Source organism: Canis lupus, chromosome 9, assembly GCF_048164855.1.
Source record: "Canis lupus baileyi chromosome 9, mCanLup2.hap1, whole genome shotgun sequence".
Classification (NCBI taxonomy): Eukaryota; Metazoa; Chordata; class Mammalia; order Carnivora; family Canidae; genus Canis; species Canis lupus.
Window position 1 is genome coordinate 6,392,684 of NC_132846.1, and position 27,754 is coordinate 6,420,437.

The following is a 27,754-nucleotide window of genomic DNA, read 5'->3' on the forward strand; positions in this document are numbered from 1 at the left end:
CCTAATTGCTTGTGACCTATAAATAAATTATATGTTTTCTTAACTATTAACTTTTGCTCTGCCTGGAATGCCCTTTCATTATTGTCCACCTTCTTAACTCTTAGTCTTCCTATAAGAATAAACCTGGGTGGCATTTTTCTGGGACAATTTATAACCCTATAAGGCATTTTTTCCTTGTGTGCTCAAAGTATACTGCACACACATTTAACATAACACTCATCACACTGCTGTTCTTGTTTATTTTTATTTCTGACTCTTCTATTAGATGGTAAATACCTCTATGGCCAAGAACACATCATATTTATCTTTTCCCAAAATCTAACTGTATTTGATATAGTACATACTTTATAAACATGTTTAGAATACACAAATGAAGGAGACAGATTGAGGAAATGAAATAAATGAACCATGCTTTTGAAATGAATTACAATATAATTAAGTAAATGAAATATAGACACATAAAAAGTTAAATGAAAATATGATGTAAAACTAAATGAGTCACAAATAATAATTTGTTAAATGTTCATCAAAGGAATGGAGCATCATAAGTGATGCAGAAGTCAGAGGAGGGGGCTGCTCAGGCTGTGGTGCACCTAGATCTGAGAAGTTACACAGCATTTGGATTGCTGGAAACAAAGAAGAGAGGATAGTTCAGTAATGAGGATCACTTAAAATATCAAGAGAGGGTCGAGTAAGGAGAACAATCTCACTACTTTTTTTTAACATGGAAGAAAGCTGACAAGACAGGAAATTCAGGCAAGGAAAGGAAGTTTGTAGGGAAGATGATATTCTACATTTTGGCTGTGTTGAGATTGAGATGCCTGCCAAAGACCAAGTAGAGCTGTCTGGGAAGTGGTTAGAAATCTAGTTTGTGTTTCAAGAGAGAAGATAAACAAGTTTGCTAGCCAGTCCTTGTGAGCCAATGAATTGACCTGAAAAACAATAGGGAGAGAGAAGGGAAGGGATTAATGATGGGATCATGGGGGGAAATCTGTATGTAAGGGGCAGAAAGAGGAAGACATGCCAAAAAAGGGAAACCTGATAGACATCAAGAAAATAGGAAGAAACTCAAAAGATTGGAGAATGATAAGGCCAGGGGAAGAGAAAATTTTGAGAATTAGGGTTTTTGGCAATGGTGAATGTAGCCAAGAAGGCTAAGAACCACAATAAGGCTTTTGGGTTTTGTTTTTAGGAGTTAAATGATGATCTTCAAGACAGCAACTTCAGTAGTATGCTGAAGAATGAAACTAGTACAGTGGGCTGAGCAATTGGGGGAAGGTAGGAGAGGAAGGCTGGCATGAGGGCAGGGGAGACTTGGTCGGTAGTTTGGGAGATTAGCAGAGCTAAAGAAGGCTTTGTTTGTTTTCCCAAATGAAGTATTTGAAAATGTTGTAGGTAGAAGGGAAGACTTTTTCTTTTTTTTTTTTTTTTCTTCCAGTAGGAGGTAGAGGATGCTGGAAAGCAATTGATGAGCCAAGATCCAAGGACAGGCATAAAGGCAAAGAATCAAGGTCAACTAGAGAACATAAAGGAGGAATATTTGTGGACTCTGGGGATTTTTGAGGACTTTGAGAATGAAAGTGGGAAGAACACTTGAAGTCTTCAATCTTAGTGAAGTCAGAAGAAAGGTTCTCTGCTTCAGATGGGCAAGAGAGAAATGGGAGACTAAGGATGATGGAGATGAGCTGAGGAATGATGTAAATAAATGAATACAGAGCTTAGCATCAAGATAAGAAAGAGACAGATATAAGATAGAGATAGAGATATAGGCAAGTGTGTTGTCTATATGTGTGTTAGAGATCCAGTATATGTGTATTTAAATGATTCATATATTTATCATGAAATTCCATCACCCAGAAATAAACATTGTTAGATGATATTACAGAAAGAGAGTCTTAGGCAGTGAGTGTCTAACTGGATATAAGACATAAGCGTGAGATAATCATTTCCCTGGGGTTGGGAGTCTGAGTGATTGGAAGGGTATGTGTGCCTTTGCCAGAACTACAACAGTCAGGAGGGATTCCAGGAAAACAAGATGATGTGTATGGTTATAGGCATTAGATATGATGTGGTAAATTATAAAATTAAAGAGAGGGATTCCCATAATGGTATATTGGCAGAGGCCTTGATATGAATTAATGATCAGAGGAGGATAGTACGTAACAGCAGGTAACACAGAGATGAGGGAATTGGACTATGACTAGAAAGGAAGGCAAAGAACAAGGCAAGTGCTTGACCAGAGGCTAAGGGGGCAGATTTTCAACTGTATTTAGTGGTAAAAAGAACAAGGCATACATCAACTCCATTATTTGCTGGCTGGGAAACTCTTCACTGACTGTCTTTAAATTATGACCCTGCTTTTACAATTAGCTTTCAAATGGATTCTCCTACAGTACTGCAAATTATTGCTCGAATTTTGCATAGAAGCATTCATTACAAGAGAGAGAAACATTCCAGCCTGCCTCTCCCCCTGCCCCACCATACACATACCACTCTTTGATGAGTAGGGTCTGTGCAAAATTTTTCAAAAGAAAACTTCAAATTTATTTCAAAAGGCTTTGTGAAATGTGTCTTTACTTTCATTGTTTGGTTTGCCACATTGGATTTACTTCATTATTCATTATTTTTCACTGGACAATTTCTGCAAGCTTCTGGGACAAGATGATTTTCCTTCCCAGACAATGCTTTCTGCCAATATATATAGAAGCAATATTTCTGAGTGTAATAGTCTCTGAAACTGTCTTGACATTTTTGCTGAGAGACAGCTGAAACTGGAGAGAGACTGACCAACAGTAGCCCAAGAGAACAATATCTTTGAATGGGTTGTATCTAAGTCTTGTTTTTTCATTTTGAAACACTGTATTTTTAATGGAGGCCCTTAATTTTCTTGCCATCAATGTATGAAGCTACCAGCAGAAAGAATTATAGCAACTTTTGTGCATAAATTAAATATTCTGTAGTCATTATGAGAGTGTATTTACAAAGGACTCTTCCCCTGGGCACTATCTATGACTGGGGGATAGATAATGAACAACAGAACACTGAAATACTCTCATTCAATATATATTTACAGAATAATGCAGGCACATAGATGAGAATACTTTAGATGCAACCAAAATACGTGTTAATCAGAGCTGTTACAGGTGATTAGCTATATACCATAAAGTATGAAACTGAGATTTTAGTATTTTGTTTCATATATTAATGCTGCTAAAATTAAATTCTCTGTCAGTCCTATCCGAAATTATTCTTATAACCCCTTAGAGATAGCTTTCTTTCTCTGAAATATTTTTCTTGCCTCTCAGTCATGCATAACAGAAAATTATTCTGCATCTCATCCAAGCTCAAAAAAATGCCAGTTTTAAGTCCATGCTATAATGGTGCCAAGAGAGAACTTAAAATAGAAGCCTCAGGACACAGAGAGATGATTTTGTTCAGTAAGTTTAAATGTAGTATTAGAGGTTAAAATAAACCAAATTGATTACCCAGGTTATTGGTCAAAATTCCAAGCGGAAGCTTTCAAGTGAAAAAAAAAAAAAAAAAAAAGAAGTAATCAACAAAAACTGCAAGAAGTTTTCCTGGATCAATGCCTGCTAAAGACCTCCAAATATGTATTGTAACATGTGAGCAGACAGTGTTGCTAGGCAGTGTTGAATCAATTTTTTTTTTAATTTGTACTTGTTGTTTTGGGCTGCATTATCAAACAAGAAATAATTATTGAACTACTACTATGTGTATGGCACTGTGGTTAAGTGTAGCTGGAAGATAAGATGGTGAGATCCAAGCTCACATTTCATGAGACCAGGAATAGAGTCTGTGGATGATGGAGAGGACCTGGAAGAGGTAGACTTAGTGAACACATGGTTGAAGAGATCATGCCACAATTGTCTCACGTACGTGCAGTCTGTTGTGTGCAGATGCTTTCACTGGAGAGTAACCCTGGTATAAGCTCCTTTTGCCTGAACAAAACATTACCAGAGTGACATTGCTTGGCAGGCTGCTTAGTCCACCAGCCATATGCCATTACAGACAGAGTTAATGTGGCAAATCCCTATTTCAGTATCTGACACATGCTTTAAATCTGCCAGGTTCCAAACTAAACTACCTATCTCTGTTAGGATGAAGTGAATTACAGAGTGCTTATCAGTATCAAGAAGTCATTTCCATATATAAAAATAATCTTAAGCAGGCAATCTCATGGAATTTCAAACTAAGCCTATCTCTTTAGTTCTGTTTTTAGAGTTATGGCAAACTAAGGTAAATATTCTTTAAACACTGAGAGTCTATTGGCTGTAGATTGAACTGCATATATCTGTAAGTTGAAGATAGAAAGTTGGATGTTGAATAACTTGATTCTCACACTGTTAAAACTCACCTCTTGGGAAGATATTTTTCTCATTTTCTTTCTCATCTCATTGTTGTCAATAAAAAATGGGTTTTTGCACCATGATTCAGAAAAGAAAACCCTCTTAAATCATAAGGTTAAAAGTAACTCATCCTAAGCATACATACTAAGCATTTTCCACTTTGGCAGAAGAGTGAAAAAGATTTTTCCAGCCCTGCTTTCTGTGTGCATGTACCTCATAGATCTGTTTTTTCAAGTTTCTTTTATATGGTATAGTTGCCTCCTGGGTGTCTCCTTTGGATGTCTCAAAGTTACCTGCAGTTCAACTCTAGAATTGAACTCATTATATCTTCCTTCCAAACACATTTTTCCTGCTACAATAAATTATCTTAGATAATAGTTCATTCTCCTTGGCAAACTCCTACTCATCTTTCACGGCCTACCCTAAATGTCATGTCCTCTTCTGTGACTTTCTGTCTCTCCCAAGTGAAGTTAGTTGCTTCTGTTTCTATTTTCTTGTGAAACTTTTTTCATACTTTTACTATTTTATTTATATACCATGTCGTGACAGTGAGCGCCTCAAAAGAAGGGACTCTACTGTGTTTTCTGTAACCTTGCTGCTACAGTAACACATGGCATAGCTTCCACAATGAAGTTGTGGAAGTTTGTCAAATCAATTTATACATACCGCTACCATGTCTGTCCTTTGTCTTAATGCATACATTTATCAAGGGCAAGACAGTTTGATTTGCTGAGTACTGAATGTCTTTTACAAGCTGTTTGATTGGTTAAACCTCTTAACTTATGGATTCCGTTGCCTCATTTATAAAACATAGAAGAAATGTGATTTCTTGCCTTCAATGGTAATAGTAATGTTAATGATAATGTATATAGATATTTCTTTCTTTCAAGTGTTTTCTTCCTTCTCACAGGCTCTTTTTAGAGGCTTGGCTCAAAAGGACAGTTGAAGATAATAGAAGATTTTTTTATTCTGAAGAAAAAAGGTCTTAGGGAAGAAGGACCTTCAAATATCAAAAGGGCTTTCATGTGGCAGAGTGACAATGGAGACCTTGTGGCAGCAGGAACCAGAATAAGGACCGCTGGGCCAAGGTTAGTAAGAGGCATTCAAACATCAGATGGAGTTTGGTACATGCTGTCTGAGTCACGCATTCCAGATATAAGGATTTCAGGGATCAGCAACATCCCATGCCACTCCCCAGATTTGAGAATCATGTTGGGTTTTCAACATTTTATTTTGCTGAATAAATACAAGCCAAGTGGGGCACCTGGGTAGCTCAATAGGTGAAGTGACAAACTCCTGATTTCTGCTCAGGTCATGATCTCAGTGTCATGAGATCCAGCCCTGCATCAGGCTCCATGCTCAGTGGGGAGTCTGCTCGAGACTCTCTCCCTCTACCTGGCCCACCCTTGGCTTATGTGTGAGCTCTCTCACTCTAAGATAAATAAGTAAATAGATAGATCGTAAAAAAACAAAACAAAACAAAAACAAACAAAAAAACCCCAAACCAAGCAAGAACAAAAGAGAGCAAAGCAACTTTCTGTTATGATGATTTCATAAAAAAAAAAAAAAAAAAGAAAAAAAAAGAATAGTTTCACAAAAAAAAAAAAATTAGGAAGGACATAAAAGGGAATAGGTCTTTTTGGGTAAGGATGGTAGTAATCTTAAAATGATACACACACACGTGTTAAATTTTTCCTCACATTTTGTTCAGATCTTGCAAATACCAATGCTGATGTAATGGGCCTAGAGGTCAGAATTTGAACTTAAGTGTGCTAAGATCTCTTTTAAACTTGATATTCAATGACAAGGGGTCAAGATACACGTATACATATATATTTGCATAAATACTTATACGTTTAATTTGGAGGCTTGCATAGGTCCAAGAAAAGAAATACCTCCTGTAAATATTTAATACTTTGGAACCCAATAGATAGTCATATTGCTTTGACTTACTTTCTGCAGTCAGAACATTATATTTTTTTGAACCAGATCCTTGATTTTGACATATCTTCCTCTATCATGTTTTTCTTTGCATCTCAAAAATCAGTGTTGTTTGTCTGGAATTCTGAGCATAACTATAATACTGGATTCTTAGTGCACTTCAAGTGGTATCTTTAAGAAAACCTTACTGAGCAAGATTGGGGAAGAGGGCCACATATTTTTCTCTTGCTTCTATGTTTTCCTGTATAATACTGGGTTGCTCTTACTCTGAATCAGGGTTGAGGATGCACCCGGTAGGAGTGCAGTTCTCCAGAGGATGGGAGTGGTGGGTGTAGGGTTAGTTCCCTGGGGTGGCCTGTGACAGCAGGTGAAAGGAGTGCCTTTCTCTTTGGACAGGGGAATAGCCACTATTTGGATGAAAGAGTAAAACATTAAGGCGAAAGGGAGAGACTTGACCTCAACTCAGGTTAGGGGTAAGACTTACACAGCAAGTTATAAGCAAATTTGGATTCCCAGCTTCATAACACTTGGTGGTGATTGCGGCAGCTTATAGGAGCAATGGAAACTAACACTCAGAGCCCAAGTTTTATAAAGTAGTAGCACAAGTAAGTATGAAGTTTGCATTGTCAATTTGTTCAGTCCATTTTTCCTGAACATAAGATATTTTAACAGAAAGTGCTTCTAGAAGCAGCATTTTTTTTTTCACTAGGCAACTAGGTTATACTCAGGAAATTACATATAACATCTTGTAGTCATAAATATAGAACACTGGGCTGCCTTCCACCCAAGGCTACTGTAAAGATGTAACATAAATAAAGGATTTTGAATTAAAATTCTCAATAGCTATTATGCATTATTAAAATGACCTATTTTATGAAGATAAGGAAGTTGTCATACTAAATGATACACCCGAGTTATTAAAACAATTGAATATGGGATATGTATCAAACATCTTTGAAACATTAGGAATGTAGCTTCATTTCTGCACACAGGGAGTGAATAACTTACTGTTACCCCTTTAAATAATATGAAATTGAATGTGCAAAGTTGGTGTATCATTCTTTCAACCTATCTGTTGGTTTGAAAAGGACGTTCACAAAATCTTTCCAGAAATTAAGCTGATGAACACAATGAAATCCCCCAAAGTTTGTTTGAGCCTGAGGCATTGCAATTTATTACAATCTTGATGTATATCTCCTGGCAACACAGCCACAGGACTAAATCATAATGTTTTGCAAGAGTCACCCAGAAATCCCTGAGGTTCACTCTGTTACCCTAGAGTGAAGAGACACTTTCTGGAGATCCTGAAACTTAACCCCAAAGCTAAACTCCAGATAGTACTTATGATCTTCTGAAGTCTTAAGGTTCCATTGAGGTGAACATAGCATAGTTTGTCTTCCTCAGAAATTAAATTCAAAGGGAAGGATGTGAATTATGTCTAGCTACTTCATTCTCTAAGGAGGACAATACTGTCCTTATTGACATTATCCTCGCACATGTGAAATTGAGATTATTTTAACATTTATTTTTTATTTTTTACTCTTTAAAAAGGTTTTATTTATTTATTTAAGAAAGAACGCAAGAAGGAGGAGGGAGAGGGACAAGCAGTCTCAGATCCAAGCAGGAAGCTTGATCTCACCATGAGATTGGGACCTGAATCGAAATCAAGAGTCAGATGCTCAACTGACTGAGCCACCCAGGTACTCCAAGACATTTTTAGAATATTTTATTTATTTATTTAGATAGAGACAGTGGGCAAGGGGAGTGGCAGGGGGAGAGTGAGAATGTCAAGCAGACTCCACCCAATGCAGGAGTCTGATCTGCACCCTGATCTGAACTCCAGATTTGCTTAACCAACTGAGCCATCCAGGAGCCCCAGTGAAATTGAGATTTTTAAGGGAGCTATCTGCGTAATTCAGGCAGCCAAAAATTCCCCTTTTATCTGAAATACTCAGATTAGTGAGATAAGTGTTGGTAATGATGTGTGTGTGTATTGTTTTCTCTTCTTTGGAGGAGGGGGAGGGGGTTTTGCAGTAGTTGTTTGACTAATTGCCTTCAATCCCTGCCTCTGTGTGCAAACAGCCTATGCTCCCTGGCTATCTTAACAGTCTGTGCTTGCCGCACTTCCAAAGAATTAAAATTATTTGAACTCTCTTATAATTTTTGCTCTCAGAACTCCCTTTGGATGTAGCAGGGAATAGCCCATCAATCCCATTTGGAAGATGCGGGGAATGATTGTTGCTGGTAGGGGCGTGGCCAGACCCTTACACAGGGTCTTGTGACTCACAGTCAGGCAGTCGCTCTCCCGCTACAAGGCATAGTGGAATGTGTTCATTGTTGCCTAAAATTTCGGCTGAAACCACCCAAAGCTAGCAGGACCAGTCCTTCTTGTAAAAGCTTCCTTCTTACTGATGGAGGTCTAAGAAGCCCAGGATAAAAATTAGGCCAATTTCAAAGCCAACCACTAAAATATCTCAAACGGGGCAGGGAGGGAGGTCTGCCTATTGTAGGACCACTTAGAGACGGTCACTTCTACCAACAATTTATCTGTACCTGGTTTTCTTTTCTTTTTATTTATTTTTCTTTTTTTCTTTTTTAAAGATTTTATTTATTCATTCATGAGAGACACAGAGAGAAAGAGAGGCAGAGACACAGGCAGAGGGAGAAGCAGGCTCCATGCAGGGAGCCCAACTTGGGACTCTATCCTGGGTCTCCAGAATCACACCCCAGGCTGAAGGCAGCGCTAAACCTCTGAGCCACCTGGGCTGCCCTTTTCTTTTCTTTTTAAAGCACATTCTTCCCCTGGTATCTCAGAGTTAGAACCATTTGTGAAGCACTGCAACAGTTTTTCCTGCCTCTCTACTCAGATGCCCAAAGGGGCCGAACTGTATTAATCAGAGGCTGCCCTGGTCACTGTGTAAGGTAATAGATTAAGCTTCTAGCCTGGTGTGAGATCTGTTGGCTTCTCTCTGCAGTGCACCTAAAAGGAGGTCATGGCCTGGCAGATAATCTATACCTATTAGGATAGAAATCAATGTGCCCAATCAGGTAATGTCCTGATTGGATCTTTTCTACAGCAGGGCACAGGTGGCCTGGAGGAATTACAGTATGTTGGTTTCCTCCTTCAAATGTGTGGGCCTGGCTGCAAGGACAACCTGCTACCATCTTGATCCCTGGAGAGCACGTGACACAAGTTTGTCTATTCTTGTTGCCCACGCTGTATTGGATTTAGATTTTGAAACACAACTGCAGTGTTCTCAATTCTCACTTCCATTATTGTTTGTATGTCATTCTGAGATCAGATACAAAATGGAATGTGGGACTTATAAATCAATTAGAAAAATAAAGAGGAACGGACAGTATAATTTTGGGAAATTGCAGTGGCATTTAAAATAGTGAATTAACTGGGTTATGTCCAGCTGCACAGACTTCACCTGAGATCATATATATTTGTATTGGTCATCACAGTGGTTGGTGAAAAATTGGGAAAAAATTTATTTAGCATACACTAAATACAAAGCACCAAACTGAATTCTGAATGCAATTGTTTTATTTCTGAAGCTTTTTACTTCATGTACATTTTGGGGGGTTTAGTAAATATTTACTAAAGAATAATGCTTTGGCTTTGACTTTATTGGGTTGGATTCATTTTGCACTTTAGGATTCTCTTTTGAATTTGACTGTGATTTATGCTGAGTATTATGCTATAAATCATATCAGGAAATAATAGATGATGTTGATATGTTAGCCATGTTTTCACCTGCAGTTTTTTTCTCTGTGTAAGTAATGTTTCTCATTTAAATAAATAAGAGCTGGGGGAGAGGTTTCCTGTCTTCCAAAAAGAAATACAATTTATCAATGGGAAAAAAGATGGATGGGAGAGATTTAAACATCTTGCTGTGGCTCATGGCTACAGTTGAGGATGACTCCAAGAGCTGGCAAATTTAGGCAGTGATTGCCGATTCCAGACTTTAACCCGTTTTCATCTTTGTCGTATCTTGAGGATTTACTACCACTCCTGGTTTTACAATCTCTAGACTGAGAGGAATTTGAGAGGTCAGGCAAGGATTGCTTTGTCATGGAGGTTAGGCAAAACCACATTAATTCCCTCAACTGTGGATGCTAGGGTAGGTGGGAGAAAATGTATGACTGACTCCTTTTCCCCCTCTGCAATGATGAATATTCTTCCCTAAGAGAAACCTTGTGCAGTCAATGTATTTTCTGTGAGTGGTTTGAACATGACTCTAGTTAGTGGAAATTTTTCTTCATAATATTAAATATATTTTCCACTCAGAGGAAAGTAAAAGTGTCTGCATTTGAACTGAATAAAAATCCCAGACTCTAACCTTCTAACACGCTTTGGCAGCTTACCCATGTATCTCTTGCTTTGGTAGAAGCAGCTCTGTTGGAAGGCTGAGCCCTGACCTTTTGTGATTAGATAGAATCTAGCATTTCAGATGGGGATAAAATCACTTCCAAAGACCTTAGCAGACAGGTCTCAGTGCTGGAGATCAATGTATCCTTCTGAGGGCAGGATCTCCAAGTGACAGACCAGGAGCTGGAGACATTATCTATGAACAGATGTCAACAAGTCAATTCACAGGACATCCCACATTCTGGGGGGAAGGGCACTGGCGGGAGGGTCACAAATATCTTGTGAGCTGTTAAATGGAAGAAAATTTCTAATGTTTCCCACAAAGAAACATAACAGAGTGATATTAGAGTCTAATATCAATTAAAAAAATAAAACACAGTAATGGTAATCATTACTATAAGGAAAACTAAAACTATTTGTGATGCTATAGGGAAAACTAACCAATCACTAACCAACCGAGCAGATGAAAATTCACCAAGAAACTCATTAAATCAATAAGGAAAAACAGAAACTGGACTTCGGCATTGTATTTCTGGTTTCTTTTAAAGCAAAATTAGCTGCTCTTTCCTTGAATGAACTTGCAACTCTCATACCAGAAGACTTTTAACTCCTTTGCTGCTGACCATATGCAAGGTAGCATCTTATTCAACAGAGCTTGAGTGGTTCTCCAGGATTGAATGAGGTACCAGACTACACATTTTACCTTCACTGTTGATTGAATCATCCTGACAGTGCTATGAGATAGGTGAGAGTCTAGTTCCCATTTTATGGGTGAAATTCCACTGCTTATCTTGCTTGCCTGTCATTGCCTCCTTTTCCCAGTCCTGCTAATTTAGCACGGCATTCTCTCTGAGGGATGCCTGATGCAGCCTACAAGAGTGTAAGGCACCCAACTGCACTATTGGGGTGCAATTTCTTAAGGTGAGCTTGTGATGCCTGTGTGCCCATCAGTCGACAGCTTTTCCCCACCAACCCTCATCACAACTGCCCAGTCAATGCAATGGCACACATGTCCTCATGTTCTGGATTCTTCTGCTTGGGCTGTAGCCTCACCACCACCTGTGGCGCTCTTGGTTGGGTCCCTGACACCCTGCTTTGCCCTGACCATTCTAACCATGTCAGCTTTCCCTCCTATTGCCCTCTGCTCTGACTGGGGACTCCCCATAGCAAGCTACAATTATTCAGGCAGTTCTCTGAATCTTTCCCACTTTGTTTGGTTGTAATTAGACTTCTAGATCCCAGACTCTATACCTGAGCTATCCTAACTGCCTTTGTTTCTCCTGGTGGGCTGCCACTTCGGAGCCCCCTCCTGACATGTTGGATCTCAGCACAATTTTTGAATTTACTTGCTTCTTTAGTACCAGAATTCTCCTCCCCAGGAGGAAATCTAGGCTCTGTGTGCCCACAGCTTATTCAACTTGGGGAGGTTTCCTAGTATAATACAAAAGTATCAAAACTAACAGGTACAAATAAAAATACTTATTAAAGGGGCACCTGGGTGGCTCAGTGGTTGAGCATCTGCCTTTGGCTCAGGTCATGATCTTGGGGTCCTGGTATCCAGTCCCACATCGGGCTCCCTGCATGGAGCCTGTTTCTCCCTCTGCCTGTGTCTCTGCCACTCTCTGTGTGTCTCTCATGAATAAATAAATAAAATCTTTAAAAATACTTATTAAAAATTATATAAATTACATAAATATTTATAATGAGACAATAAGTCGGGACATGGCTCCCTAGAGATCCATATTCCTGTTCTCAGAAATGCTTATATGAAATGCTTCCTATTGTAGTCTGACTTCCTTTTACCACTCAGAACACTTGACAACCCCTGTACTCATAGAGACCAGCACACGTGAGGGCGCTGAAGCTTGAGTCACTGTGGCTTTCTAGTAAGTCACTGTGGCTCTGGGTGAGAGCTCTTTCCTCTGGCCTTCAGTTCTAGAGAACCATAATCCTGAGAGAGAAACAGACAAAGAGACAGGGAGAGAGTATGTGTAAGAGAGAGCAACTATATTTGTATATGTGAAAGAGAGAGGCAGTGTGTATGTGTGTGTGCGTGCGTGCGCGCATATGTAGGAGTAAGATTGGTTCAGACAACTCCTTCCCGTTGGCTAGTCCTCTCTCCTCTGATGTGGAACCACTTTCCTTTCTGGTATTTTATATCTGCTGTTGCTTATTGACAAACTTTGCTGCAGGAAAATTGAATGTATTTATGGTACTTCCTGTTATATTTTGGGAGGTGGCCAGGCATGAGTTGGTTAACCACTGTGGGATGGGACACACATGGAGAGGTAAAGACCTATATATGGCCCACCCAAGTAGGCCTATGAGGCCCCAGCACAGAGCATGATAACCAGAGGGCAAAGAGACAGGCAGCTGGGGTTGTCCGGTGAAGCTGAGAGCATCAGGGTGGTCACCACTGATATAACAGGGATCCTGATGAGCCAATGGGGCCATCTGCCCCCCTTGAGCAAGGAGTACAGCAGATGGGAAGCGCCCCCACCTCGCCCCAGCAGCCAGCAAGCACTACCTCAAGTGGCAAAGCGCCACCTAGAGTTTAGCAGAAGAATTTCAATCCCTAGAAAAGCTCCCCCTACCAGAGTGCGGGAGTTCAGAAATGTTAAGGGTTATTGGGAGAAGAATCAGGCAAGAGGATCAATAGTTTGGTTGAACTGCCAGAAACAGGATCAGAGTGGGAGATCAGATCTTGGGAAAGATTCAGGCAGCGCACTGAGGCTAGACGTGTTTGTTTTGGGAGGAGAGACATCTATCACTTACTCTCTGCATAGCCTTGAACAAATTGTTTAATTTCTTTGTGGGTCCCTGGTCTCTCTTTATTCTGTTTAGAATAATAATGGTGTCTAACTGTTACTTTAATGGCTAATGAGGTAACAGCTAGGTGCATGATGTGGACTATGAACTATTTGCAGACAGGAACCAGATCTTATTCTGACTTTTCTTTCCTAGTGCCTAATACAAAAGTTGGCACATTATAGGCCCTTTATAAATGTTTATTAAACTGTGCCAAGTCAGCAGCAGGTGACTGGCATACAGATGTACTTATATAGATAGCTAAAAAGATCTATATAGATGCAGGTATGTAGATCTATGCATATGTGTATAATTATATAAACTTATCTATATATTTATCTAACCATTTATCTATTATCTCTCAGGTTTTGAAACTGAGTAAAAGATCAGGGCCACAGTAGCATACATAAGTGGTGACAGTCCTCAGTCAGAGAATGTGAGGCCAGAGCTCTTAAACCCTTCTTGGGGGAGGCCCTGACGTACAAGAAATGTCATGAAAACCCAAGTTTAAAGTGATTTTCCTAAAGCATTTATCATTATTTATTTTCATGCTTCTAACTGTTTTAAAAAATGAGACTCAGGGGATCCCTGGGTGGCTCAGAAGTTTAGCGCCTGCCTTTGGCCCAGGGCGTGATCCTTGAGTCCTGGGATTGAGTCCCACGTTGTGTTCTCTGCTTGGAGCCTGCTTCTCCCTCTGCCTGTGTCTCTGCCTCTCTCTCTCTCTCGAATAAATAAATAAAATCTTTAAAAACAAAAACAAAAACAAAAAAACCCCGAGACTCAGCTGGTGTCTTACTGGGAAGACTCCAGTTAAGTATGAACGGAGCGACCCCATTTTCCCGTTTGCCCGGAAGGCACCTTTTGCAAGGGATAATGAAGTGTCTCGCTGATTTTCTAGACTGTGATATACTTAAATAAAGTTTTTGGTATTGCCTTTGATCCAGTGAAGCCTAGAGCTGCCCTCCCCTCTATGGAGAAAGTGGGAAATGAGATCAACCTTGATTGACAGACAATCAATAGCAAAGAGCATACATGGGCTGGAAGCCAAGGCTTTTGCCACAGAGGAACCTGTGTCCAAGTCAAGGCTCTGCCATTTACTAACTGTGATTTTATGCATGCTCCTTCTCTTCTTTAAAGCCTCAGTTTACTCATCAGTGAAAGGGTTAAAATAATAGTACCTACCTAATAGAGTTATCACGGCCCTTGAAAGAAATAATACAAATAAAATACTCAATATTGTGCTTGGCACAGTGTATGTGCTTAATACAGTTTAGTTGCTTATATAAGGAAGGAGGAAGGGATGGACGTGCAGGTGAGAACAACCATCAAGACACTGGTAAGGATGCAGAGGGAGCCTGATGTCCCTCTGGATTGGCTGTTGTGGAGTGCAGGGCTTAGAGGAGCCACCAGAAATGTGGATAGTGCAGAGGGTGGGATTGGCTAACTGAGGGCTGGCTGGCTTTCTTTCTAAAAATGATGGACTATGCTTTCTTCCTTTTTTTTTTTTTTAAGATTTTATTTTTTATTTAACAGAGAGCACAAAGGGTGTGGGGGTGGATGGCAGAGGGAGAGGGAGAAGCAGGGTCCCCATTGAGCAGGAAGCCTGACATGGGGCTTGATCCCAGGACTCTGGGATCATGATCTGAGCCAAAGGCAAGATGCTTAACCGACTGAGCCACCCAGGCACTCCAATGATGGGCTTTAAAAGGGAAGTTAGCCAGATATAGAAAGTCCTGGTAGGTTTTTGAACACACTTTCCTGAAAAATAGTACAACAAAAGTTTAGCATTTCCTTTAAGAAACTGAAAAAATTCCTTTCAGACCATGCAGATGTATTTTATCCTTTCCAAATTTTGATGAGTGAGAATGATTCCACCCATTTTAAAGATGGTATTGTTGTGGCCTAGAGAGATAAAAATTGGCCCATGGTCACTTTTTAAATGCCCTTCATTTATTAGGTGTGAGTTAAGTCAGCATCTGTGAGGGTAACACATGGGAAGGGGAAATGAGCCAGCTCGTGAAAAACACTTTCCACAGGGAAGGCATTCAACAAGTTCTAACTCCCCTTGCTTCTGGCTAAGTTCTAAAGACTGGGCTTCTACTCTGTTCTCATGACTTAGCCTCAGATTTGCCCACCTCTGGGTACCTCTTCGGTCCTTCTGTTCCTGTATCCCTGTATGGATAATGTCTTTGGGGCCTGACAACTTTCTGGACTAAGTATCTTTCTCTGAAGCCAACCCATGGCTGTGACTGCTCCTTCTTTCAGACTTTTGGATGGAACTACTGGCCTCTGCTGGCCTACCTGTCTACATGTCACCATGACCAAGCCTCTTCCTGGGACACTCTGTCTGAGAGCCCTTTGCAGTGACTTCCTATCTGGCAACTCAACCATTGCCCACTAAGGACCTGCATCCAGGTGTCAGATGAGCCAGATCCCTAGGTCCTGAGTTCTGTCAATCTGATCTGTTCCACTCTTTCTAAGTTGCTTTTCCAGCAGTGGAGTTTGTTTAAAGTTGAGATGCTTGGGCTTCATTCTAGACCAACTGAGTCAGAAGCCCCCATGACATGGCCTAGGAATCTATATACTTAAAAATGTCTTCTCAGGTGAATCTTGATACAGCTATTTCACAGGCTGGCTTTTGGGAAACACTGATATGGGTACTTTGACAACTGAGCCTCTAAGGCCTATTGCAATTCAGTGAGTCTATGGTTTGCTCACAGTTAGGTCAGTATTATGAATTAAATTCAGGTCAGTATATGTCCTCTCCTAGGGGTTTCTAAAACTGCTTCTTCAAGAGAAAAATTTTTTAATCTCCCCTCCATATCGCCTCTGAATGAACCCGTCCTATCAGTCTCCACGTAGGTACTACAAGTCCTACAGGATAACTTGGAAGCTCCCCTGCTTCTGCAGCCAGCTTAACATTTCCAACTTGTTCTCATTCTAAGGCACCTATGAGGCAGGCTCCTGGCCATGTTTGAAGTCTGACCTTGCTTACAGGCTCCTGGATCTATGTTTGCTCTTTGCCATCACTGCCTCAACCTAGTTTCAAGTTCCGTCTTAGAAATGACAATCTGCTCACATTCAAAGCCATCTTTTATCAAAGCCATTTCTTTGAACTCCTCTGAAGAATAATCTGGGAACATCTAAGATGTAATATCTTTTCAAATATTGTGGGAAAAAAAGAGAGTTCTGTCTATATTGAATTCTCCAGATTCATTAGTTACCAGGTTGGGTCTTACTGGTGTATGGAAACTTTTGTGGATATACTCAAGCTTTCAAAAAATTGGTTTTATAAACTGAGAGCCTTGGAAACTTTCAAACATCTTCCCATAAAAGTGCTTTAGCATTTTATATATCTGTATGTCATTTTATTTCATCTTTAATATGCCAGAGGGTGCTGTGTATCAGTGCTTGTGATTTTATTTCTTTGAAGCAACTGTATTTGTGTACTGTGGAGGCTTCTCTGGTAATAAAGAGTGATTTTATTTGGGACCAATCTAGCCCTTGACTGTTCTCATGCTATCCTGAACAAGTTAGGTTTTGTAAGTTCTAGTTTCACAGACATCCAAGTTCCCAATATTTTCCTAAGAACATCCTGGCATGAAGTTGAGATCCTCAGTTTGTGAGGGATGTGAAGGAGTTAATGTGGAAACATTATGGAAGTGGAATTAGATGCCAGCTCTCAGATAATAACAGGACAAGAGGACGTGGAGAGAGCTACAGTTTGTCATTATATCCCTGACTGCAGATATTTTGGTTAGCTTGCCACGTCAGTATCTTTTTATCATCATAAATATCTTTCTCCACCTAGTTATTTTCAGGCTGCTGTATTCCGGTTCCCCAGATGTTGAGCCCAGGCCAGATCTGGAAGAGACTAGACTGAAGGAACTTCCCTTCCAGGCGTGCTGATGTTGGCTACAACTGACAGCCCATCAAACAGATGTTTAGGACATGGTAACATGATGGGACACATGAGGGGATTTGGTTATTTCCTCCTACCAGTGAATCTCCAACCCAGGAAAAGTGTAGCTCGTGTAACTCTAAAGAAACATGTGGTATTTTCATGAGTTTGTAGAGTCTTTTAAATGCAACAAAGAGAAAGAGAACATTTCTGCTTATTTTCAGATAGGAAGATCTGGAGTTGAGGGTGGTCAGGATATAATTTTGAAGTAGGTTTACTACAGTGGGCTTCCAGTCAATTCACAAAGGATGCAGGAAGAGTAACAGAGGTTAAGAGATGATAAGCAGCTGGAGAACTAGGTGTATGCTTTCCCTGAGCACTGCAGAAAGACAGCTCATATTGTCATCAGAGAATATTCAGCTCAAGTTCCAAACACATTTTATATGTCCTCCCTGCTTTTTAATTTGTCAAATACATTCTGAAATTTAATTACTTAATTATTGGATCTCAAAAATGGTTACTCTTATAACCGTAGATCATAATAGTACATTCATTAAGTGGAATTAATTTTAAAATATGAAAATATGTTTGAGGCCACTCATAATAATTCTGAGACAACAAAATTAAAATAGGACAAAATGCCCCCCCCCCAAAATTCCCAATACCTGTCTTTTACTTCATGCTAAAGAAAATAAATTTAAAATTTAACATTAGCCAGAATTTCAGTTTAATATGGAGATAGAGGTATGCTAGAAGTACCTTATCTGTCCTCCCCTAACATTTCATGAAAGTCCCTTTGAAAATGTATAAGTACTTTACAAAAAATTGTATATTCCTCATAAGTGGGATACAGGAAGATACTATGCAGGACTCTGGGAGGATTTTCACTAACTGCCACATCAGTGGTGTTAGACTGAAAAGCACAGTCATGGACTCTATTTGCTCCAACCCCTGCTTTGGAAAAGCACACGTCATTAGGCAGAAAATAGGAAAAATCTCTCTGTTATCATACAGCCTGCTCCTAGTCCAGGCGTTCCAACCAGAAACTCAGGCAACCACATTCCTTTCTACATGAGGACAGTATTTTTTAGGCAGCCAGATCAGGGCTCTCCTCCTCTTTTCTTTCTTCTCTTTTCATTCCTGATTAGAGACTAGATAGAAACCATACCAGATGTGTCATACAGTGCAGTGAAATGTTAGGGTGTAATTGGTGGCACAGTGTGTCGGGACTGTAAACATGACATGTTGAGGCAGAAACAAGAGCTGGAAGCATGAGTGAGTGTGTATGGGTGCAGGAGGGTATATGCGGGGGCTCTGTGTCTTACTTGTCTTTGAAAAAGAGGTAATTGTAGACTGTGCCTAAGGATTTAACATAGTCAAAAGGCTCTGGTAGAGAGAGAAGGAGGCTTATGTATTTATCCAGCAAGTATTTATTGAGTATCTACTATTTATGCCAGATGCTGTTTTTGTGGCAAAGAAATACTCGTGATAAAGAGAAACTGGGGTCTGGTTCTACAAGGAAAGATTGGGGAGTAGGTGAAGGGAGAGGGACAAAAATAAGTAAACTATTGGGCAGCCCGGGTGGCTTAGCGGTTTAGCGCTGCCTTCAGCCTAGGGCCGGATCCTGGAGACTCAGGATCGAGTCCCATGTCGGGCTCCCTGCATGGAGCCTGCTTCTCCCTCTACCTGTGTCTGTGTCTCTGCCTCTGTGTGTGTGTGTGTGTGTGTGTGTGTGTGTGTGTGTGTCCTCATGAATAAATAAATAAAATCTTAAAAAAATACATAAACTATTGAAGAGTATGATTTTTGATAGTCATCGGTGTTGTGAACAAAATAAAATGGGAAGGTGAGGCAGAATGAATGAAGCTCCTCAGAACAATCCAACGCTGCAGGACTTGTCCAGAAGAAACAAATGTTATGCAGATACTACTATTATCCTGTTTTACAGATGAAAAGATAACCTGAGACAACACGAGCAAAGAGAAATTCTTAGGAGAAGAAATACCAGTAGTTGATAGATATTTGGAACTTGTTAAAATTCACAAGTAATGAAATAAACACACCAATAATGAAAGGAATGAAATTTAATATTGCAATTAGATGCCATTTTCAATCAATCAAATTTGCAAAGATTAAAAAAATATCAAATTATTACTAGTGATTGTGGCATACATTTGACCCTCTCATTTGCTGCTGAGAAGACAGTTAATTGGTACATCTTTTAAGTAAGACAATCCTACCTGTGGGAATAAGTCTCAAGGAAATTACCAGAAAAGCAAGCAAAGATTAATATACTAGATGTTAATTACAGTTCTATTTATAATTAAATTACATTTTCCAATTTCCCTTGGCAAGGTGTGGCCACACAAGCAAGCTCTGGCCAAAGGCATGTGAGCAAAAATGATGTATGCCAGTTCCAGATCATCTTCCTAAAAGAAAGCTGTTTGTCCTCCATGTCCTCTTTTTTCCTCTCCAAAGGCTAATGTATGGATGCAGTAGTGGGTGAGCTGGTTTTGACCGTGAGGACAAGAACAACAATCTAATAACAAAACAATAAGATCAAAGGAGCCTTGGTCCCTAGATGATCATGTGGATAGAGCTTCTCCCTGCTGAACCTATCAGATGGAACTTTAACAAGAGAAAGACCCTTCTGGAGCATCTGGGTGCCTCAGTTGGTTAAGCATCTGCTTTGGCTCAGGTCATGACCCCAGAATCCTGGGATTGAGCCCCATGTTGGTCTCTCTGCTCAGCGAAGAGTTTGCTTCTCCCTCTCTCTCTGCCCCTTGCCCCCTTCCACCTGCCCCCTGCTCGTGCTCTGTCTCTCTCAAATAAATAAATGAAATTTTTTTTTAAAAAGAGAAAGAACTTTCTATCTTATCTTCAGCCATTGTGACATGGCCTCTTTTCACAAGCTGAACTAATATCTTTACTAGTACAGGCAGCAACTGTGTAAAATATATAAAAATTTTCATTCCTTATTAATACAATTATTTAATACATACACATACTGATGGTCTAAATAATAAAACTAAGTAGCAAATCCCCACAGAAGATTTGCAAATAAAAGCAGAATGTTCAACATCATCTCTCTGCTGTTTGGGCAATTAGACGTTCATGATTCACGAAAATACCTAGATATAACTTGATAAAAAAAAAAGCAAAACCAGATGCAATTGTAAAAAATGAAAGCTTTGATTAGTTCTTTAAGTTTTTACTTGATCTCAAACCTGTGAAGTGTTAGTTATGTTTTTTTGTTGTTGTTGTTGTTATGTTTTCCACTCCTCTGCATTGCTTCCAGAATGGGATATTGTGTGCTATGTTATCCACTTAGCTTTGTCAGAGATTTATCCCTATAGATTGATCAATTGTTCTAGTTCCAGAGAAGGCAGAGCTTCTTGCTGCATAAAAGCCGGTTGGTGAGAAAGAGAAGTAGGAAGGAGAGATATGCCCATCTCTTGGGACAACTTTACTTCCTTCTCTTCTAGCGTCATTTCCTAGAACCTGGATAAGCCATCAGCATGGGCTCCTAGGGGTCTGTTCAACTCCCTTGTGGTGTCTTACTGCTCAAGCAAAGGAACAGTCTGGTACAGTGGGAGCAAGAGCTGAGGTTGGAGAGTGGGGACACAGACATATAAATGGGGACTGAATTATGAGGGGGAGAGGGTACATAATAGGACAAATCCAAATCCAAGCTTGGGAGAGGCAATTCTGGTCTAGGGTCAAGCAGGCTTTGAAATCCAGAGGAAGGGGATGAAGCTTTTAAACTCTGGGGATGAGATGATAGGACAATGAGGAAGAGCAGTGTTCTTTAAGAAAATGTCTTGAAATATTAGGAAGAAGAGCCAGGACAAAACCCAGCCTTCAGAATAATCAAGTGGCCAGATAGAGAGTAAGAAGAAAACCCCAGTCCATGGCTGAAGCAGAGGGCAAGGCTGCCAGCTGACTTTGGTGCCCCGGGGGAAGAGAGACACCAGGCATTCAAGAGGCCCACACAGAAGAAATGAGCACAGGTAAGGAATTCTCACATTCACTGAGCATTTAATATTCCATATACTCGATTTAATTTTCTCAGCAAGCCTGGGAGCACTCTTCACAGAAAGGTTTAATGATTTGATCCAAGATCATGAATTATTAAGTGGAGGATATAGTTCTGACTGACTCTAAAATCCATATTCTTTCTTTCCTGCCATTTTGGGGATTTTCTGAGGTTACTGCCCATATTACTTCCAGAAGGTGAGTATTAGAGAAGTTTTTAGATATTACCCAAACTTGACGGCTTGCAGGATAAGAATGACCGATGTGTTCTCCATAAGCCTCTTTGTCAGTTCATGGAGAGAGGAGGAAGCCTGATGGTAGATAGGATGCGGCCTAAACAGGAATCGGAAGGTGACTGCCTCACCTTCCCATAAGCTTAGCTTACTACTTTCCAGATTAATTCCAGACAACCTTGTGCTGACTGTTGGTGCCCATAGCCATTTTCCAAAGAATCCTCAGGATCCTAATAGCCTATAAAGGAAATGTTATGGTAAAATATGAGACGATGCTCAGTTTTGTAACTGATCAGGTAAAAAGCAAATCAAAAGCACCTTTAGATACTATTTTCATGCCATCAGACAGAGATAGATTATCAATGTTTTAATATCCAGTGTCTTCGGAAGTATAGACAAAATGGGACTCCAGTTTGCTGTTATTAGGCATGGAAGCTGGCAGCACCTATTAAAATTTACCCAGAAATTTCACCTTATAGAAATAACCATGTAAATATGCAAGGATATGTGTACAATGGCATTTATTCCAGAACTGTTTAAAAATTAAAAATAGAGGTGCCTGGGTAGCTCAGTCAGTTAAGCATCTGCCTTTAGCTCAGCTCCTGATCCCAGGATCCTGGGATGGAGCCCCACATCGGGCTCCCTGCTGAGCAGGGAGCCCGCTTCTCTTTTCTCTCTCTCCTTCTGCCCCTCTCCACCAATCGTTCTCTCTCTCTCTCTCAAATAAATAAAATCTTAGAAAAAAAATTAAAACCTGAAACCAAGTAAATATCCACCCATTAAAAGTTAAATTACAGTGCATCTGTTCCTAAGGAGTATGATGAAGCCATTTAAAAATGTGGTTGAACTGTATATGCTTACAGGGCAGGGTATCCAGGATATAAGGAGGGCAAAAGCAAACTAATGAGAACAACAAAAAAGGATATGCACTTGTGCGTGGAGAAAGGCCAGGAAGGATACACACCACATAGTGGGTAGAGGAGAGAAGGTGGAACAGGACAGGGTGGATGAGGTGATGCTCACTTGTCACACTTTTCTTCGTGGTTTGAATTTTGGGACAATCTATGGAACAGTTATTACTGTTCCAATTTAAAATAACTTCATAAAATAAAAGTGAGGAACAGTCAGTGGTAGGCAATTATTTTTCTGAGCTGGAGGCAGAGGACAGCGACTTGAGGTCATGAGTGATTCTGTACCAGCACCTACCACAGAAATACAGACACATGCTAAAATCTGCTCCACTTAGGGAAGCCAAAAAAACCGCTCCAGGCAGAACTGCAGCTGGCAGAGAAGGCATTTAATTTCTCTTACCTACCAGTATACTCCAGCCCCAGCTCCTGGTGGCATTATTACCTATTCTCCAGCAGTTCCCTTGACTCTGAACCTTAGAATGACCTCCTGTTTCTCCCCGAAGCTATTTTTTAAATACTTTCTCTTCTCCTCAATTTACATTTTAATGCTTGGTGGGTTCATGACACTGTAAGATTCTTTATAGTAGGTGCTAAAATGCGTGCAAAACTTTTGGGAGGTTTCTCAAAGATGCATAAAAGGCAATGCCCCTGAGGAGTTGTCACTGGCAAGTAGTATATATATGAAATTAAACTCAGAAAATAATGACAAGGAGGTTAATTTTCTCCCAATTGTACGTACGGTTGATTTCCTTTATCTTCAAAAAAAAAGTAGGGGTTAAAAGGAAGAGAGGGAGAAAATCAAGTTTGTAGTAATTTACTACAGCAGCAATAGGAAGCTAGTACATCCTGGATACTTTTTTTTTATTTCTTAAAAATTTTTATTCATTTATTTATTTGAGAGAGAGAAAGAGGGAGAGAGCACAAGGCAGCAGAGGAAGAGGAAGAAGCAGGCTCTCTGCTGAGATCATGACCCAACCCGAAGCAGATGCTTAACTGACTGAGCCCCCCAGGCGCCCCCACCCTGGCTCCTCTACTGTGAGGTGTTCTTCCTGGCGTGACCCAAGGCTCTTGTGACTTTATGCAGCCCCTCTGAGCACCAGAAGGAGGTCTGAAAGTAGCCAGAAAGCGGACTGCCAACTCATTTGTTCCCCCTTCAACTCCCTCTTCTTTGCAACAACAGCGCCTTCTCAGCACCATCTCAGGAGTTGGAAACGAAATGGCTGTGGCTACACATAAGATGATAAGGCATGTGCTTGAGATACGGCTGCCTTGGGCAGCATCAGAACTGGCTGCTGGATGCCTTAGAGGTTCCGATGGTCGTTTACAGCCATCCGAAGCTAGGCTGCTGTTCTACGCTCACAGCCAACTAGAACCATGTATTATGCTACATTAGGCTCGTAGATCTCCGTGTAAATGACATCAGGGACTCACTCTCCACTCCCTAAATGTGAAATAAATCATGAGCAGACAAATTAGATGAATAAATACTCACCATATAAGCGACCGTCCAGCAGATTAGTCTTTCACAAACTTTAGAATACAGAAAAGTCACCTGGGGATCTTGTTAAAAACTGCAGATTTCCAGCTGGGCTCCCAATAATTCTGATTGAGGAGGGCGGCGAGATATTCTTGACCTGTGCCCCGAGTGATTCTTCTGCAGGCAGGCAGTGGAACACGCTCTGAAGAAAGCATGGCACGGAGTGGCAGAAGCTGCTGGGTCAGAGACACCACTGACCCGCTCCGGTGTTTGACACGGAGGGCTCGCTATAATTTCCAGACATTTTTTCTGCTTTGATCCTCTTCACATTTATATATTCTTCCACTGTTTTCTTGTTACATAGGAATTGAAAGCTAGGGAGCGGAGGGGCTGGGGGAGTGCATAGGCCTGGGGCGGCGGTATGGGGGTCACACATCACAGTCTCCACGTGGGCATGTATGACACTCTTCCAGATTCGGGTAATATTTCCTCTTTTCATCCCCCACCCCCCACCCCACCGGCAGGTGATTCTTAGCTTGGAGAGAAACAAGTGTCTCTTGGTGGGGAATTTCTGGGTGTGAGGAAACTTCTTCCCATTCAAGCCACTGTGCATCTTGCACTTTGGGCAATTAGCAGACACAACCTCGTGTTTGGGAATGTTCCTTCCTTTCAAGGCTGGGGAGGGATGATCTGTCCCTTCTCCAGGAGGCCTTCCCCTCCAAGTCCAGTCTTCCATTCATCTGCTCTGGGGGTGGTAGGTCAGGGCGCTGCCTGTGGTTGCACAGGCTGTGCATTCATTCCCAGAGGGCAAGTGTGGCTGGAATCCATTTCGGATCCCGCTGCCCAGCTGGACGTGGGAGCAAGGATAACAGCTGTGCCTGGCCTGAGGAAGGGAGACTTTTTGAAAAGTCACCCGAGCTCTTTGCTAGTTGTGACCCTGCCAGGTGGCACTTCCAAGCTTCTCTCTCCATCTGATGCCCTCCTTGATGCCAGTGAACTGGGTATTGGGGTGATAGGAAGAGAAAACAGAATGAAACCTAAGAGTTGGAAATCTCTGCTTTCCTGACAATAATTAGGCCTCGAGAACAGCCCACCCATCTGACTTCCTCCAGTCTATGTCCATCCTACCCCTTGGAAAAACAAATTCCTAAGTGAGTGACATATTATCCCCTCGTGTCCTGTCAATCCTCTCATTTGCCAATCTCCAACGTATCGGCTAGACTTGTTTAATGCCTGAGGCCAAGGTTCTGCAGTCTCTTAATTAACTAGTTGCACACAGCGAATTACTTACCGCAGTATCTCTCTCTCTCTCTTTTTTTTAAAGATTTTATTTATTTATTCATGATAGTCAGAGAGAGAGAGAGAGAGAGAGAGAGAGAGAGAGAGAGAGGCAGAGACACAGGCAAAGGGAGAAGCAGGCTCCATGCACCGGGAGCCCGACGTGGGATTCGTTCCGGATCTCCAGGATCGCGCCCGGGGCCAAAGGCAGGCGCCAAACCGCTGCGCCACCCAGGGATCCCCGCAGTATCTCATCAGTATACAAAGTATATGGACTCCAAGTTGGAAAATGCCTCGGAGGCATTACAAAACTTCTCTTAGAAGAGACGCCTTCTTAAATACCACCTATCCAAGAGCTCGGAAAGAATCTAAGGGAGAAGCTGGGAGGGGGCCAGCTGGAAGAGCTGCAAGCCCTCTCCCCTCTGTATTTCCTATTCCAAATGATCCCTCAAGAGATTTTGTACAAGTATTCGCCTTCTCACCACCCACTCCTCTCTCCCAGTGATAAAGCAATCCTTGAAATGCTGCACCCCACCCTTTCTGAGTGGGTTCACATCCTGAATTCTCTGACTAGAGCAAGATTTAGATAACTGCCTGTTGCCCATCCTTACAAGCTATGGAAGCTGCAGGAAACCTTTCAGATTCACGGTTTCAGTGCTTGGCTTCCCAGCACCTGCCAACCAGCCCCTAACCTTGCTGGCTGCAGTATCTGCGGCTTCCCGTCGAAAGCTGGACCCACTCTCCTTAAAGGGAGATTAGCAGGTGCTCAGGAGGGTATTATAGAACATTAGCTACCTAATCATTGAAGTCCTAATTGGGGAGTTTTCCAGGTAGACTATTTTTTGTGCTTTCAGTGTATGGCCAGGCGGGCGCTGGGCATGTTATATGGAACCCAACTCAGTGTTCACACGCTGTAAGTTAAGGACCAGTCTCAACTTTCAGTTGAAAACCTTGAGGTCCAGAGAATTGGAATAATTTATCAAAAGTCGCACATCTCACCAAATCAAAGTAAACCAAAAATGGTAGAGGAGAAAAAAAATACTTTAAAGGGAAAAGTGACAGTAATGAAGTACTTCCTCTTGAGAACACATACTGTCTGGGAAGAGTATGTTTTCCTCTTCCTGGATTACCAGGCCAGTGCTGCAGTAGCATTTGCTGGGGTTAGAAATGATTTTATTTTGTTGGTCTCATTTTATTCGTCAGTCCTCAATAATCTGAGGTTTGTAACTGTCTTAACCACGATGCAGATTTTAAGACGTTAAGGTATTTCCACTTTTTCTCCTCTTCTGTCAGTTTAATAACTATCATAGCGAGAGCTCTTTTTCCTTCTAGAAGTACATACTTTGTAAATGAGTTGTGGGCAAGAGAAAATGCCCATGGGTTGGCCAAAGTCAGCACCTCTGGATCAATGGTTCATAACCTTGGCTGCTCATTAGAATCCCAGAGGGGGGGTGGCCCAAGCGCAACCTGTTAAATTAGCATCTCTGGGGAAGGGGCCAGGTACTGAAATCAGCATCTCTGGGTGTGGACTGGGTATCAGGGTGTCTTGAAAGCTGCAGGGTACTTCTGAGGACATGTGGCCCGTTGGGAACTCCAGCAATGCTTGTCTAATTTCACTGAGCACAGAAAGCACCTGGGTTCTTGTTAGAATGCAGATTCTGATGCGGTAGGGCTGTGTGGTTGCTGAGAGTCTCCTTTCTAGCAGCTTCTGCTGCTCTCCACATTTTTGGGGAGCGAGGCTCTAGATCAGCGGTTCTCAAGGTGTGGTCCCTAGATCTGCAGTATCTGCATCACCACGGAATTTTTAGACATGCTAATTCTTGGGTCCAATCCCAGTCCTGCAATCAGTAACTCAGAGGGTAGAGTCCAGCAATGTGGCTTAAAAAGCCCTCCAGGTGGCTCTGATGTAACTATAGTTTGAGAACCACCACTAGGTAATAGTTTCGCATTTACTTTGGTGTTAGGCTTTGGAGAGGCGAGGTCCCCAGGTTATATCCAAAGCAATGAAGGGCTTATCACAAGGATATTTGCGGAAATAAGAGAGCAGGTTTCCTAGGAACCCAGGAAAAGGTGCCCAACAGCTGCTGTGGCACCACTAGGCATTTCAGGACCTGGGATGTAGGCTGGAGCATGGTGTGTGATTCAGGATCTGGAGTGACTGCCTATGCGGACTCAGTGTTTGCCCAGCTGCAGGAGTTTGTGGTTTCTTCCTCTAGTGCCTTACTGTTATCGTGATTCAGTGATTCTCTCTGCCTCTGCCTGCAGCCAAGTGGCTTAACTGGAATAAGGCTGCTGGAGTTAGCATTCTGGCTCATTATCTGTGTGACCTTGGGTGCTTCATCTAACTTCTCTTGGCCTCAATTTTCTTGTCTGAAAAGTGGGGACACTAATTGTACCTACCCTATTGATTTATAACTGCTCAAACACT

At 41.3% G+C, this 27,754-nt stretch overlaps 1 long non-coding RNA gene across 7 annotated transcripts in view; it reads left to right on the top strand.

Moving 5' to 3' along the window:
* The window catches only part of LOC140639739 (uncharacterized), a 218,997-nt gene that overhangs the window by 27,049 nt on the left and 164,194 nt on the right, over positions 1 to 27,754 (top strand). For 4 of the 7 annotated variants that reach the window (XR_012036348.1, XR_012036351.1, XR_012036346.1 and 1 more), the window contains exons 2-4: positions 5,278 to 5,455; positions 7,860 to 8,008; positions 21,226 to 21,402. This is a non-coding gene — a long non-coding RNA (uncharacterized lncRNA). The remainder of the gene's footprint in view (positions 1 to 5,277; positions 5,456 to 7,859; positions 8,009 to 21,225; positions 21,403 to 27,754) is intronic. The other 3 variants (XR_012036350.1, XR_012036352.1, XR_012036349.1) reach the window with 2 other exon arrangements.